General features: G+C 48.3%; 1 protein-coding gene across 1 annotated transcript in view; it reads right to left on the reverse strand.

Annotated features, from left to right (window-relative positions):
- Window positions 1-15,224, reverse strand: part of slc4a7 (solute carrier family 4 member 7) — a 39,140-nt gene extending 23,916 nt beyond the window's left edge. Inside the window, 1 exon segment of the mRNA XM_049025466.1 lies at window positions 14,997-15,224. The gene's annotated coding sequence lies outside the window, so the exon portion shown is untranslated.
- Window positions 15,225-15,837: the final 613 nt, after the last annotated feature.

The raw sequence follows: 15,837 nt of genomic DNA on the forward strand, positions 1-15,837 counted from the left end.
CACTAGACTTAAAAACATATTAATAGTCGAATAAAAATGTTGCTTGTACTATTAAGCTACATGCAAATGATCTCTTAATAATAATTAATAAAAACACACTTTTGAAACATTTGTAAACGTATGTGAATGACAACACTATAGAGCTAAATATACATTAATAATCTAATAAAACATATCGGTTGTACTATAAAGTTAAACGCAAACGATCTCTTAATATTTAAGGAAAACGTGCTTAAAAAAACCATTTGTTATTGCATTTTATTGCTTTTGACTCTTGCTGCAGCGCTATGGTGAACTGGAAACTTCACAGGGTTACTTGAAATGTACGGGGTACCTTAAAATTACATCATTGTGATTGCATCACCGGCCTAACAGCTGAGCAATAAGGGGAAGGATTTCGGATGGGGGTGATTTGGCATGACAGCTGGACATCAGGATTGTGAAGGAGATGAATCCAAGCAACTAGAGGAGGCGGGACCAAGATATCTGATTGAAATTACAAATTTCCCGAAGTGCATTGATTCGTGAGCTGAGTGCATCGTTACACCCTTAACCTCTAATCATTTCTTTTAAGGTGGTGACCCACACTGCTTTGCGCATCTGGATACTAAACAGTCTGAAAAATGGGCAACATGTTACTTGATGGGGCACAAATAATGCTATTACCTCTTTGTTAATTAGCCACAAACCAAGTCTATTTACATAATGATCTCATTAATGAATTGTGACAACTTCAAGCAATTACTATACTCTATATGGCAATTCTGTAAACCATTGTGAACCACTGAAGGTACAAGTTATGAATAACACAAGTGAAATACCGATCTCATGTTTGTTGATCATTAATGAATCATAACGCATCTTTTATGTCAAGTAGCCGCCACATTTGCTCATGATTTATTCTTCAGTAGTAACTGAGTTACTACTAAGTATTTGTGCCTCCTGAGGAGGATCTATTAACAAAAACACGTCAACAACTCTGATTGCTCACCTTTGAGCGAGACAGTGAAAACTATGAAAATCTTCTGAAAAACAAGTCTGTTCCTGTAAAGACGTCTGACGGATAATGCTAGTCTGCCAGCGTTTGATGCAAACGTTTGATAGCAAAAGAAAATTCAGTGCAGATGGTGAGAAATCAAAAGATATCAGGCGGGAAGTGATGGGGTTTATCACTCGATGATCAGCCCTTCTCTGTAGCCGAGGACACTGGCTTTCAGCAATCAATAATACAACCAAGTAACAGGATGCGTAAAACGTGTAGCTGGGAGAAGATGCAGGATTCTGAGTTAATTGGTATTCCATGTGTTGGTAGCAGTTACTGTATCAATACTACAGTAATCATGGCAGATTTTTTTCCTGTTATTGGTTTAAGAAACAAATAGTCATTTGAAATGTGTCAAAGCAGTTAATGTTGTATATATTATATTATCGTATCTATAATATCATCATATACTCAGTTATACTACAACATATTCTGGGACTAATATCAATATAAAGCACTCTGGGACTGTCAGTGTTATTTTTGAAAAGTAATTTATTTATTTTTTCCATTTATTTGGGTGGAGTGTCCCTTTATTTAAGCAGAACTTTCCAAACATTCAGTATCAGTGCCAGTTTTCGAAATAAATCGGCTATCGGTATCAGCCAGAAATTTCCTTATCGGTGCCTCACTAGTTCTCACATTACATGCCAAAAGTCTGGCCAAAAATCTCTTAATTCAAAATGCAATTAATCTTGTGGGAGAATGGGAGAGCCCGTGTCAGTCAGCTTCTCTTGTGAACGTTTGGTCAAACTGGCCCAGAAACCACATACTATTCATTCGCACCAGGAGTAAACACAGCAATTTCACGCGAGCCAGTAGGCGCGCCGTTGTAGAGACAGACGCTGATTTCAGGTTGGGTGAATCAGGGGCTTTTTTGCATAGTGAATTCTTTTACCTGGCACAGTTACAAAATTCATACCATACTGCGTTAGCCACTTCTTCCCAAACGTCATGCGGACGCTCAGCTATTCTTATGGACTGAGTAGAGATAAACAACTCAACCGTTTTAAACCTCATTGGTCACGATCTTCGTCAGCTGACCTCATCCTCTACCGGCATGACTGCGGGCTAGAAAGCTTTTTTCGGTGTTTGTTTCCTGCAGAAACACTCCTGCCTGAGCAAACGTCAACCTGTAATTCCACAAACGGGGTGGCTGAGCGCCGCCCCCATTCCGGCTGCTTTCAATGGAGGCGTGACCCTGCAACCGGCGCCGTCGCCAAGACCGGGCCTTCCTCGCCGGCCTGCGATGATGAGGCCCGAACAGGTGCCGTGACGACGGCCCTCAGCGGACGCGGGAGTGGGATGCGGCATTTGGCAGCTCGAGTTAAGGTGGGTGGTTTGAAATTAAGCCCTTCTGACTGAGCCCACATGTATTCCAGCTACCAGGTCAGTCACATAACCTGCTGAGGTGGGGATAACAGTCCCTTCACGTCCATGGATTGGGGGGGGGGGGGTTGCAACTATGTATTTATAGGTGGGGGTGGCTCCCTAACGACAGGCGGCGAGGACACCAACATAGAATAACAACAGTAACAACAGCAATTATGACAAATTCCAGCAGAAGCTCAAATTTACTGCCACCTGTTAATTGGTCGGGGCTAGGAACCAATAAACAGGGGCCCCACCCACCGTAACAGACACACACATGCACACATACGCAAACACGTTTGTCTTCATATCTTTGTGGGGACCGTCCATTAATTTCTATGGGAACAACCATAATCCCAACAATGATGACCTTAACCCTACCCAGCCCTAACCTTTACCATAAGCAACCAAAGAAAATACAAGCCTTTTTGGCATTTTTAGTTTTCTGACTGCAGTCACAGATGGAAAACGTGGTCCCCGTGAGGTCAAAATAATGGGTTTTTTATCACAGTGCAGGGACATTTGATCATAATATATCAGAAGAAAAGTAAGGAATTAAATATAAACAACTTAGCACAAACGTTTGTACCCACCGCAGGTTTTTACCACTTCTCTACTTCATAAACTGCAGATTTTCTATTCTTGTTAAGCACTGGAAAGTTGAGTGAACAACTATAAAAACAAGTTTCCTTCAAAACATGGAAAGAGTATGTAACAGGGCATGTCGGAAATCCTGTAAACTGGTTGTGTGGTGATGGCATCGGGAAATTCTAGGCTGTCCTTTTACTTTAACTGCACTAAGTTAACGTTTTCTTCCCATAAAACGGAGCAGCATTTAATACCCCTTGTAGAAATGCCTCACATTTTCTCTACTGTTATAACTGCTAGAGGAGGTTACTTTGATTCATCAAGGGTATGACATTTTCTTGCTAATAAATGTGCACAAATGGTAAACGTACTGTAAACTTATCTGTTAGCAAAGAATAAGAAGCATATATTTAGTAAATGCTAAGCAAGCAACATGCAAATGCAGAAAATCTCAGTGTGTTCAAAAATTTTTACTGGTAGTGTCCACATAACCCACACGCACACACACACACACACACACACACACACACCCACACACACGTACGTACAAACACAGACACACAAACAAGACCCTAAAACAAATGTTTACAAGCTCTTGAGAACTTCCTCCCTGCTACTCCTGGATGGAGAGCTGTGGACAGCATCCTAGAGGTCACAGAACCCAACTGAGGTACAGGCTGGGGCGGGGGCACCATACACAGACCCTATCAGTTAAGTCCCCCCCGCCCCCCCCTTCAGACTCCAAACTGCCTCCCCAATCCAGCTTGAAAACATCCTACGACGACGTACAGCGTCACTGGAATGTCTGGCTCTTTTGGGAGCAGATCCCAGTGCGAGTGTAGCAGCACGTGCTGAGCTAAGAGAGACACACGCATACACACATGCACACAGACTAACAGAAACACGGACACAGACACACACAGTAACAGATACACACACACACACGCATATGCTAAGAGAAACACGCATACACTCTTGGCTGCGCTGCCTACATCCTGCCGCACGGACACCCAGCATGGACCTTGGGTACGCCCCGCTGCCCGCTGACAGCTGCGTCTCTCCGGGTCAGGTTTGCGTCAAGTGTGCATTTAACGAGCCACCCATTCGCACACGACGACCTGAGGGAAGCACAACCCCCAACATGACGTCTGTGAACGTGCTCGGAACACGTGCAAAACGCAACCGAGGCATGTTACTGTCCGTGACGTCAAAAGCAGACTTATAATACAAATACACTCACACACACACAGGTTTGTAATTATATCTTTGTGGGGACTCTCCATTGATTTCTATGGGGAAAACTCTAATCCCAACATGACGACCTTAACCCCAACCCACCCTTAAACTTAACCGTAAGTACCCAAACTTTTGGCATTTCTATTTTTTTTCTTTATTGCATCCACAGATCTTTGTGGGGGCCTGAAAAATGGTCCCCACAAAGTCAAGATAACAGGTTTCTTGTTACATTGTGAGTATTAATTTGGTCCCCACATTGTAATAAAACAATACAGACACATGCACAAAACAGACACAAAATCAAGTAAACACACACACGCATACACACGGAGAAATGCTGAAACACATACATACACAGGCACACTGACACACACACGTACCCTGGCAGGACGTGGCCCCCTGGCCGTCAGGCTCAGCACTTCGTCCCAGAAGTCCGGCATGGCGGCAGAACAGCCCAAATGCTGGGGGCCTGCACCCCGACAAAAGGTCAGGCTATATCCGTACTAGAGGGTCAGCGTTGGCCGGGAAGGAGGAGGGGGGCACAATAAATAAAAGGGGGCCAACTGGCCCCAAACAAAAGGAGGAAATTTTCCTACAGCCCCCGGTGTTGCGTCTGTTTGCTGGTCCCAGACAGATGGTTACTGTTAAAGGCAGAAGTTTCCGTGGTGATGCTGGGGGAAAGCGAGGTGGGCGGGGGCTGCTGTGGGCGGAGCCAGTTAGCTGACTGGCCAATGGTCACGAGAGCCTACAGCCAGAGAGGAGGGCTCTGCAACTTAACTTGGAAGGCTGACAGTGGAGCAGGCTGGGGGCTAAAAATTAGCTTTTATTTATAGAAAAGGACACAGGGGCCGCTGGCTGGGGGCCACACACACGGCTGCTCTTTTCTCTTACGGAATTTGGCCCTCGGTTCCGTCGTGGCGGTAAGGGGACGGTCTCCCGCGAGCCGGGAAGCACACGCAACAAGGCGGGCTCAGGTTACCGCTGCTATAATCATACAGAACGCAAACCGCTACACCCTTAAAAAGACCGTCGGCACTGTGAAACGGAGCACATACAGCATCTCCCGAGAGGAGCAGATCTGCCCAACCTTCTAATCTCATGCGACGGAGAAGTTGGCGGGTCCTTCTGGAAGATGACAGCGAGGGTATAAATGTCAGCCAACAGCCTGCTGTGAGTGGGACTGCGGAGGTCCATCACACGGCACCAGACTGACTCAGGGGCCCCAGAGATCCAAGAATCAGAACAACAAACCTCTATTAACACGGCTAGTATCAAACTGAATCCCAGCACAGGCAGTTAGATGCCATTTGTTTTGAACCCATACTCATCGTAAAGATAAGAATCAAACATCTGTGGTTGGAGGCCCTGGGTGCCCCGACCACAACGCAGCAGGTCGTAGTGGCACGAGATCTGAACTCTCTGATGTTTTGCCTGTTTGCGGGAAGCGGTTGGTGCCGCGGCGAGAGCAGCTGAGTGCAGAAAGAGGAGGACGGTGACCCTGCAGGCCACTCGAAGCCCCTGACGGTGGCAGAGGCAGAAAGATTCACAACACAAGTCGGAAACACTGAGCTTCAAAGGGCAGGCATGTCTGAGAATCTGATATGAGAATGCGAGCACACACACACACACACACACACACACACTCACGCTCACGGAGTCTGTGCCGCGGCGACATCCATGATCCTCTCTGCACACGTGAGTTTGAGTGCTGCCTGTCAAGAGCGAGGGAATGACAGAAACAGGCTTCCCATTGATTTAATCAATAAATTAACAGACAAAATCACCTTCAATCTGGCAGCGGACGTCAACTACCAGCAGCCAACCCAAGTGTATAAACAAACACAGCTGAACTTCCCAGGCCAACCTGCCAAGCTGACAATGTGGACGCAAGGAAATATCGGCTGACGTTTCCATTATTCCTCCAAGATGCTATTTTCCCATGATTCTCCGCAATCAGCAAGCACACATCCTCATGCTGGTTCAGAAAACACTACATAAAAACACACCCATTCAGGAGACAGTGCCGTGTGAAATCCACAACTCTGGACAACAGAGAGCGACGTGACCCTGGACAGTGGTGATACACAGCTTTGATCTTCCATCCAGGGTATTTGATCTTCGCATCTGACTGAGGTCTTTCCTGCTCCAGCTATAGAGGTGTCAGAGTGTCAGAGGATTCCAAGCCAGCACCTTCAAGGGTCCCTTGTGTCATCGAACAGCTGTCCCCCTACGTCTCGAGACATACACAGTTTACGCTCTCATAGATCCGTGAAAGTTACAGGACAGATTGCAAGGGACCAACCCATCTAGGGGGTGAAGTACACACAGATCTCACCCAACCCTCAAATATTCCAAACCTGCCCTCTGGTTCACTACTGACGATTAGATCAGTCAGACATTCGATTTTACCCCCAGGGCACAGCACTCTGCCACAGAGGGGACTGAATGCTCTCAGATCTGTGAGCAGAAGCCACAAGCTGAGGCATAAATCTGGCTTGGCTATTCAAGTACACATGGTCTGTCGTTATTGGCTCCCAGTAACGGTCACATTGTTTGTTTTATCGACGCTTAGCCCCCCTGGCGGGGTGCCAGGTAGCCCACAGGGGGAGAAGCACAGCAGCCTTCAGCTTCCAGGTCCTAAAGGCCACCCGTTCTGTAGAATTCAGACCGTCATTTTCAAAAGTGACTCTCCTGAGCTGGGCCTTGATACGACGCAATTGTTTGCAGGCTGCACTCTCTTTGCAATTCGGTTCTCCTTTGTAAGCACCAACGTCAAAGGGCACAGGTGACCCTGGGAGGCATGTTGACTTAGCTGTATGTAGCCAGCAAGTTGCAGTGTCAAGGGAAATTCAACCACAGTGGTTTGGCTCAACAGTACAATGTTCAGGTTACAAGTCATTACCACAACAACAACAACGATATCATCAGGCAGCTTTTCAGTACTCAGAAAACCCTTCTCTGAAGCAATACTTGGCCAAGGTCCCCAAAGAACCAGAGTTCAGTGGTCAGTAGGTGACCGCATAAGCTTTCGCATTTGAGCTCCAAGTTCAGCCTGAAGCTTCGTGAAAATGCAACTTTGGCTTGGTGGCTTTCCGGAACAATGCAGGCTTAATTCGGTTACAACGGCCAAACACTAGAGATGACAATTCCCCATGACATGATTTCCTCTTCTGATACCACAATGGCCGATTACGTTTTCGAATGGTTAGAATTTCAAATCCAGGTCAGCCCCCACCCCCCACCCCAACGCGACTGCTGGGTTTGCATACATGGAGTTTTGCGTACTATAACCTGACCCCCCCCCCCACCCGACTGAAATGGCACACCAGCTTTATGACCAAGCCACACTGTTCACAGACCCATGAAGATCTCCGACTAAGAATTCGCGAGGAGATAGAAGCTGGAGTTTGCCGTGCCAGATAAGAGATGGGAGGCTCTGCTGCAAGACAAAAGCCTGCTGCTGGTCCCTGACGTGTAAACGGTCCTCCTCCACGGCAGCGTGTGGGTTGTTTGGGGCTGAAGGCCAAATGAGGACTTGACTGACAGGTTCCTGCAGGAGGAAACACACATGGCCTCGAACGCAACGCAGGAAAAGGCAAATTGATACAAACCTTCACGTGTACATGGAGGGAAACATGCAGAGACTCCTGCACCTGAAGAAAAAGGCATCCAGAAGAGGAGAAACTCAACACTTATCTACCTCCGAGTGTTGTGGAGACGACACAGCAAGCCTCGGCAGAGACATAAAGCAAATCCTACCTGTTAGCTGACAAAAACACAGCAGCAAGTCGACCAATCATAAGGGGTCGCATGGCATAAAACGAGAGCATGCGAATCTTAAAGGGCTCGAGCCCCAGACCTCTGGTGGGATGGTGCCCTTATTTCAGATGTTCAGGAAGAGATAAGCTGCTCTCTGAATGCATGAGCGTGGGTGGAGATATCTCCCTAGGGATCCCTCAAAACCACAGTGGCAAGCTTTTAAGAAGCAAAGCAGAAGTGCACAAAGACGTAGAAGATGCACCTCGTCTCCAGGCCGGCAGGTCGGGTAGCATGGAACACCACCACCACGAAAACCACAGTGTTAGTTACCCCCCACACACCAGGGCCGGCCACTTTGACCGACCGAAACCAGAGAGCTGGCCTGGGTGGCCAGACTGGCCCAGTCACCGGCTATGTGCTTATGAGTGACAGAGAAGCAGAATGTGTGGGGGTAAGACCACCGTCTGCACCACTACCCAGAAACCCACTGCCTTTGTACTGAGCTGCCAGACAGCAGACAATGCCAGCTTCCTGCCGTCTGATAATCCAGCTACTGTTTAAATGCCTGGGGGAGGGGGGGGGGTGCTCTCAGACTCTCCACAATGGGGATAAAGTACCGCCGCTCAGAATGACCAACCTGCGGAGGTTTGGTGAAGTTTTCTGTACCATCCTGTGCCACAGGGGTCTAGTGCCCCGGGGACAGACAGGACGGCGAGCTGCCCTACAGCTGCCCACTCAGCCACTGACGGCTCACCTGCCAACGTTTTGTCTCACGCTTGTCCGGGGGGGGGGGGGGGGGGTCAAAAGGTTTAATTGTCATCTCCTGTGAATACACGGCTCAGGTGGTGTGTGTGTGTCTGGGGGGGGGGTGATTGTACAGTCTTTTCTAATTTAGAGAAGCATTAATTCCAAATCCTGCACCTTCAGTGCCACAAGAGAAGCATTTTACACGTTTCTTTTAATGTGAGAAGTGTCACCTGCAGAAGGTGCTGCTTACGGCAGGTATTAAACACAATTCGTCCAACGTTTTTCGGTCGACTCGCTCATGTTAATAAAACATGAAATTAATCAGTTTTTCAAGTTACAGTGGCAGAACGTCATGGGGGGTTAGGAAGGGATGCCAAGAAAACCTGGGCGAGTCCGGGAAGGAAAACATGCGACTGGAAAAAAGAAAATACAGAAGTAAGAGGGAAAAGTGTCCATGGAAAGAGACAGCAAGCGAGTGAGTGTGAAAGAGAAGAGAGAAAGGGAGAGAGAGATGGAGAGAAGAGGAACTGGAAACAGATCAGAAAGGCTTTGTTGTGCCACCATGACCATGGTGTCTGGCTCTCTGGAAGCCAGCCAGTGCAAATAAAAGATATGAGGGCTGGAGCGAAGTGGGGGGGGGCACCAGTGTCAGTATGGAGTGGGGGGGGGGATGCTGCCATACAAGGCCTGCACAGGGCTCACGCTGGGAGACAGATTTCTGACTAAATTCAGAAGCTGGACACCTGGAACACGGAGGTCACTTACAGTCCCGCCGCATGGACGCGTGCACTGGGTGATGTCCCACTCCCCACGAGGCTGGGGATGGAGCTGAAGGCCCCCCCCCCCCCCCCGACCCACATTTCTAAAGAGCTCAGCTAAGCGTTTTTGGGTGGATGGCGGCACTTCTGAAGGACCCTCGCGGAGAAGCAGAGACGCTGCCGTCACCTGAGCGACTGACACTCGAGTTGCATTCCTCCGGACCACCGAGGACCCCCAGCCCCCCAAGAAGCAAAAGTGCTTCTGATGCTCACTGTTCCGGGAACGATATCGCAGCTCGCAAGCCTGGCATAGCGACACGGGAGCCGGAGTCTGAAGGCCGAGGCCTGATCGCCGGCACCGAGCAGCTGCCCAAACAGCCCTGACATCCAGCTGCCATCTCCTCCGGCCTTTTCAAACGGCAGGTTTTCATTCCAAGCGCTTAAGTCCTCAGCTGATCTAATTACAAACCCGGCTAGATTCATTTACCTCATAAACATACCTGGCCCAGAAGCCTCTATTTCTTCATCCTAAATAAGAAACTCGGGTCCTATCCCACCCCCCCTCAAAGAAATGGATAGCGACAATTTCACTGCTCTCAAAGATCTGTCAATGAAAAGTGAATTTCAAATGTATTCAGAAACCCTAAATTACAAGTTAATCACAACAAAAATTATTTATATTTAAAATGATTTTATAAAACAGCTCTTAGGCTGTTGCAGAAACCCAACATTTCTCCAGCACACAGGGTGACCCAAAGCACACAGAAGGTTTTGGAGACCAAGAAGACCCACGGATCGATCCCATCTTCACTGGAAAGCACTCACCCATCACACGTACAACCCGGGGGCTCTGCAACACCCTCCCCCGCACACATGGCAAGAAGCCAGCCGTTCCTGAGCTCCACAGTCTGCTCCATGTATCTGTGCTGTCCCCCCCCCCCCGCACTCCTCATTGGCTAAACTAGCAGCCATCCCCCACCTGCCCCTCTCTCCCTATTGGCTGAGCTCAGAGCCTCCCTACCAGATCATTCCCTCATTGGTCAACCGGGCCTTCCCACCTGCTTCTCAATCAACACCCGCTGCCTGACAGCCTCCCAGCTGTTAACGTTTAAATATAAAAAGTGTGTTCATTGGAACAGAGCGAGACTCCGCTTCAGCACAGTCACACACCTATAACATTAACGGCCAAGCTAAATCTGCCTTTAATTCCTATAGTAGTAAATCACAGGTCCTCATTAACAACAAGCTCCTGGAAGTGAAACTGCTAAGCTTACAATAAAAAATAAAAGGGCAAAGACAATAGACCCTGCATTTCATAAATATTAACCGCAGACACACCTGTGACATTCGTAGAATTTTGTTGTGGGACAGAAACTCTTGCGCAACCATCAGTGATTAAACACAAACAATATCCCGTTTTAGGACGTCAAAGAGATGGATGAGAGACCTCAAGAAACAATGAGAGAAGACTCCGTCCCCAGTTTGCACCCGGATAAGTCCGTCACCCGAGGAGTGGACAATCATGAAAAAAAATGTGGCGAGTGATTTTCTACAAACTACCCGCAACTTTGGCTGCTCAGCAGAACAGCAGAAGCTGCTTGCGAGTCTGTACTGGGTCGTGGAAACTACTTCTCGGCCCGTTTTCCATCAGACCCGGCGATTACGAGGGAAACTCGGCTCAGCGTTTTACAAAACATGTTTCCTCTTTTCTCAGAAGGCACATGCGGGGTGATGATCTTACACGATTCTTCTCCAGCTGGTGTATGTGCACATGAGAGATTCAGAATTCAGAAAAAGCGAGAGAGAGAGAGAGACACACACACACACACATAAGTGGTTGCTATGGCAGCCTTAGGCAAAGAGGGAGCCAAACATCTCCACTATTGAGGAGGGAGCCCTCCCCTCTCCTCTGCCTTCCGTGGGGGGCGCCCTGTCCCCCGTATGTCTGACTGACAGGGCGGGGTGTGCGCTCCGGACAGGAGCGCGCTTCTGTTGATGTGCACTGTGCCTTGCGGATAACAGCAATCCGCATTGTTTCGAGTTGCTTCAAATCAGGACAAAGGCATATGTTTTAATTGTTTTATTTAATTGATTTGACAGTATGAGAACAAATGACCTGGGGATCATACTTTTTAGAACAGCAAGCTGACAATTTTCCCTCCCAATTTTAAAAAGCCCTGGAGGAGAGGAGGGAAACAAACAACCACAGAAGGATTAATTAGAAGAAGTGGCTTAGCGTGACTTCCAGGGAACTGGAACCTGGACAAAAACATCCTGCAGAATCCGGCCTGCGGAACAAGGGTGTGTGTGGGAAGCCAACAAAGAGCCCAGCGCTGCAGCACCTGTCTGTAGGAGGCTGGGGCAGCCCTAGGACTCCCTGCACATTGTTCAGTCACACGGTTCAATGCCCGTCCGGACCCAAAGCCCCATGGATTAGAGAGGCCTTCACACAGAATGCACTGGGATCGAAGTTTATTCACCCCCTGTGCTGGTGTTACGGAGTTTGACGTGGGTTTGGAACCCTTCAACGCACACAGACTGCTCTCCTAATTAATTACTCGTCGTTCAGGTCATCGCCGGGAGCCGCCTGTCACCTGATCCCACTTCCCCTGCTCCCGAAGTGTCCGCTGGGGGCGAACAATCAACTGGACTGTCAGGCCGAGGTCAGGCCACACAGGCAGCCCCAGAGGCTCCCAGTACACAGGAGAACCACACAGTCATTAACACAAGCTACATGTGTGTCTAAAATGGCCATTGGCCCTAGCTGACCGCTCCCCTCCCCCCTCCCGCAAACACACTATGGGAGGGAGAAGGTTCCCACCCCAGGTTGGGCCACACCTTTTAAGGTCCAACGCTTCCTTGAATACAAGTGTATAATATTTGTGTACATACACACACACACACACACACACAAGGCAACAGACCGTGTACCTTGAGGACGCACAGTGTGGATGTATCAATGCGAGAAGCGGGTATAAACACACACACACACACACAGCAGAGGAGGGAAGCTGAGCGTGAAAGGCGTCGGCCAGCAAGCTCGCAGCGTGAGCCTGAAAGCTGACCCCCCCTCACCCCCGCACTCCTGACGCGACACTGACATCCTTCCACGCCTCACTGAGGAGCGTCAATCACACTTTTAACTCAGAGGCCCCAGAATCGGCACACTGGCTCAGTACCACCTGTGATTCGCTGCTTTTTTCTGGTAACCCCCCCAATGCAAATTTAGTTTCAAATCTTCAAAGTAAAACTGTCATAAGTTCCTCCTCTTCCTCTTCTCACTCCCAGCATGGCATGCCAGAGGGGGGGTATCCTTTAAAAAGCGCTCCCCAGTGAACTGTCCTTGCGTGAACTCTCCCAGCACCAGCAGGGCTCGTGGGAGTGACGATCTTCCATTCGCTCACCTTCTCCTGAGGCAGATACAGCCTGGGACCTTATCACCCCCCCCCCCCCCCAAAAAAAAAGTTACCAAAAACAAACCCGTCATGTCCGACAAAATATAACCTCTTAACCCATAACAACCAAGTTTGGTATTTCGGTGAATCCAGGGAAAATGTGACTGTCTGGGAATTCTGCAACCTGGACTTATTTGGCAGCTCGCTGGCTATGAAGGTGGCCAGTTTGTGACACACCCAGGCTCTGTGCTCGAATCTCTCTGTGTGCAGTTTGCTTGTCCTCCCCACGTTTCGTCCAGGTTGTCCACATTCCTCCAGCAACCCACAGACATGCAAATAGACAAACATTTCTCTAAATAGCCAGTAATGTATGATAGTTGTGTGTATGGAAACATGCTCATATCCTATTGGTGAATGGCTTCCAGTCCAGGTCACATCCCAGGCTTATGCCTAGTGCTGTTTGGAATAGGCTCCAGGCTAAGCAGTAAGCAGTTAGCAGACCGGCAGTCTGATTCTTCTAGAGGTAATCAAAACTGCTAACAATTTTAAGGGGGTCATAATTTTTTCCTAGTATCCTTGAGTACCTGAACCGCAGCTGTTCAGGCCACCACAGTCACATCTGTTTCTAATAAACGTTCAAAAACTCACTCTCTGCAACAGACCCCCGGACAGGACCGTCACCCGTGCAAATGTACTGTCAATAAGCACGCGTCTGCTTCTTGCGGTGTGGATTTGCATGTTATGTAACTTGCATCTCATGGAAGCGTTTTACTTCGTCTTCCGAACCGGACCCGACTCCTCCTCTGCCATGCGTCACCTAGCCCGTCCATAGATGCACGCCCACCCAGGGTCCCAGGACTGACACCTTATCTCAGCGACGCGTGAGAGCCACTGATCTATATTTACCAAAGGGGATGCCCATAAATCATTAACCGAGGCACTGAATAAAAATGCAAACACGGGAGATGGTCCAAAATCCACCGTTCTCACATCCGAGTCCACTCCGAACTGCAGAAAGGTATGATATAGAAGGATATTTCATATGCCATTGGAACCTGACCGGTTAGAACACGGCAGGCTATAATATTCCAGAATATGCAGGGAAAAGTGCCGATTACCAGATTTGTTTAGGTTAAAAGAGCTTCATTCATCGTAATATACATGAGGAAATGAGATCAAAGTCACGCTTGCGATACTAACGGCTTAAGTCAAAAGGAGGAAGACTTCGTGGGGCGTCCCTGTATCGCAATTTCGCGAACAAGAAAAGTTTGTATAAGAAAAAATCGTAGTTTGTAACGAAAGTCGTGAATGAATGAGTCCCACGGCGACCTGCAGCACCTGCCAAACCTCCACGTGAACGCGCGCAACGTGCCGATACCAGTGACAACCTCCAAAAGAGTTCCATCAAAATTAAAATGGAAACCTAAAATGCTGTGAAATGTAAAGCATACTCCGACTCTGATGTAGCCGTGGTACTTCGGCGCTCTTTTACGCGTGGTGCCTCGATGAAACCCAGCCGCCACCGGCAGCCTTGCAGTTTGCAAAAGCGGCTTCGCATGCGGGCAGACCGCAGCCGATCCCCGGTATGCTTAGTGAGTTACACCGGGTCACCACCATCGCTTGGCGTGGGGGGAGAACATGTCTCATCCACATTTTCATCTTCTCGGTACCCTCGCCATGCTGTAACTGAACCCCATGCTGATCAAACTTCAGTTCCGGAACGAACAGCTTTCGGCTGCGAGATGGGACAAAAGTTAGCAGTGGCTTTGATCCGTAGGGACGGGCATCCCACATGCTTGGGGTATCCGCAGCCGGGATAGCCCTTCTCCCAGCCGATGGAGCGTAGCTAAACACCAGCATGCAGCGCCGCGCTTCCTTACGGCGCACCACCATGTTAGTTGCGGCCAGCCTGTCTTCCTCTATTCCGCTTACCGACACGACACAACACTGGCAGCCTACCGGCCATCCGGCACCCCCACATGGCTCCCCTCCTTCTTCCCTCTTTCTTTCTGTTCTTTACAAAAGGCGAAGCTAAGCACCCATCTGCCGCTACGGACTAACTGTAAAGGTTTAACCCAAGGCGTAATAAAGTTTCCACTTTACCGAGGTCAGGAGGGGGCTCATCTGCTCGGTGTTCTCCTCCTCCATGTCCTTCGGCTATGGTCTCTTCGGCCACCCTGCCTCACACTGATCGGAGTATGATTTTAGGAATAATGCCCCGCGTAATTGTCACCGGTAATGCGAAAGACTGGCATTTTCATATAGATTAACAAAAAAGGGGGAGAAGAGAGAGGGCTCCGTCCCTTTCGGAGAGACGCCGCTTTGCACCAATAGTGTTTGGGGGGCGTGGTCTTTTCCAAAAAACGGGGCGGGGTTTAGTAACAAAGACGCGCAAGGCTTATCGTTCGGACCTTTTCTGCCCGTGGATCAGTGAACAGTAGCATGCTTAGATCCGTACGAATACCACAGACTAAATGTAAAGTGTCATGATCTAGTACGAGTTGCTTGAACACTTCAGCCATAGGCCACCTGTGGAATTATACTGAGTATATTTAATGGAAGACATTTCTGCTCGCATGGTGTAAATGAAAATGAAACTAAATTAGATATATTACATTAAAACACATAACCGGACCGCACATAATATTTACCAAATAGGCCTATATTTCTTTAAAGTTACCTTCGTGTTGAAATCAAGCTTACCCCTTGCTGTGCTATAATAATCTATACTGCCTTAACATATTAAATACATAATTCATGAACAACGTAATTTCTGGTCGATTTACTGAAACTTTGAGTGTCTTTCTTTTTAAAATGTCACTAATTATTTGAATTTTAAATTTTACGCGTTCCTTCTGACAACGACGTCAGCGAAGTGAATGAATATGCAAGATTTACAAAATGTTCGCTTACTTGAAGATCTAAACGTAAGTCATCGAAGTGG

The sequence above is a fragment of the Brienomyrus brachyistius genome, chromosome 9 (genome assembly GCF_023856365.1).
Source record: "Brienomyrus brachyistius isolate T26 chromosome 9, BBRACH_0.4, whole genome shotgun sequence".
Taxonomy (NCBI): domain Eukaryota; kingdom Metazoa; phylum Chordata; class Actinopteri; order Osteoglossiformes; family Mormyridae; genus Brienomyrus; species Brienomyrus brachyistius.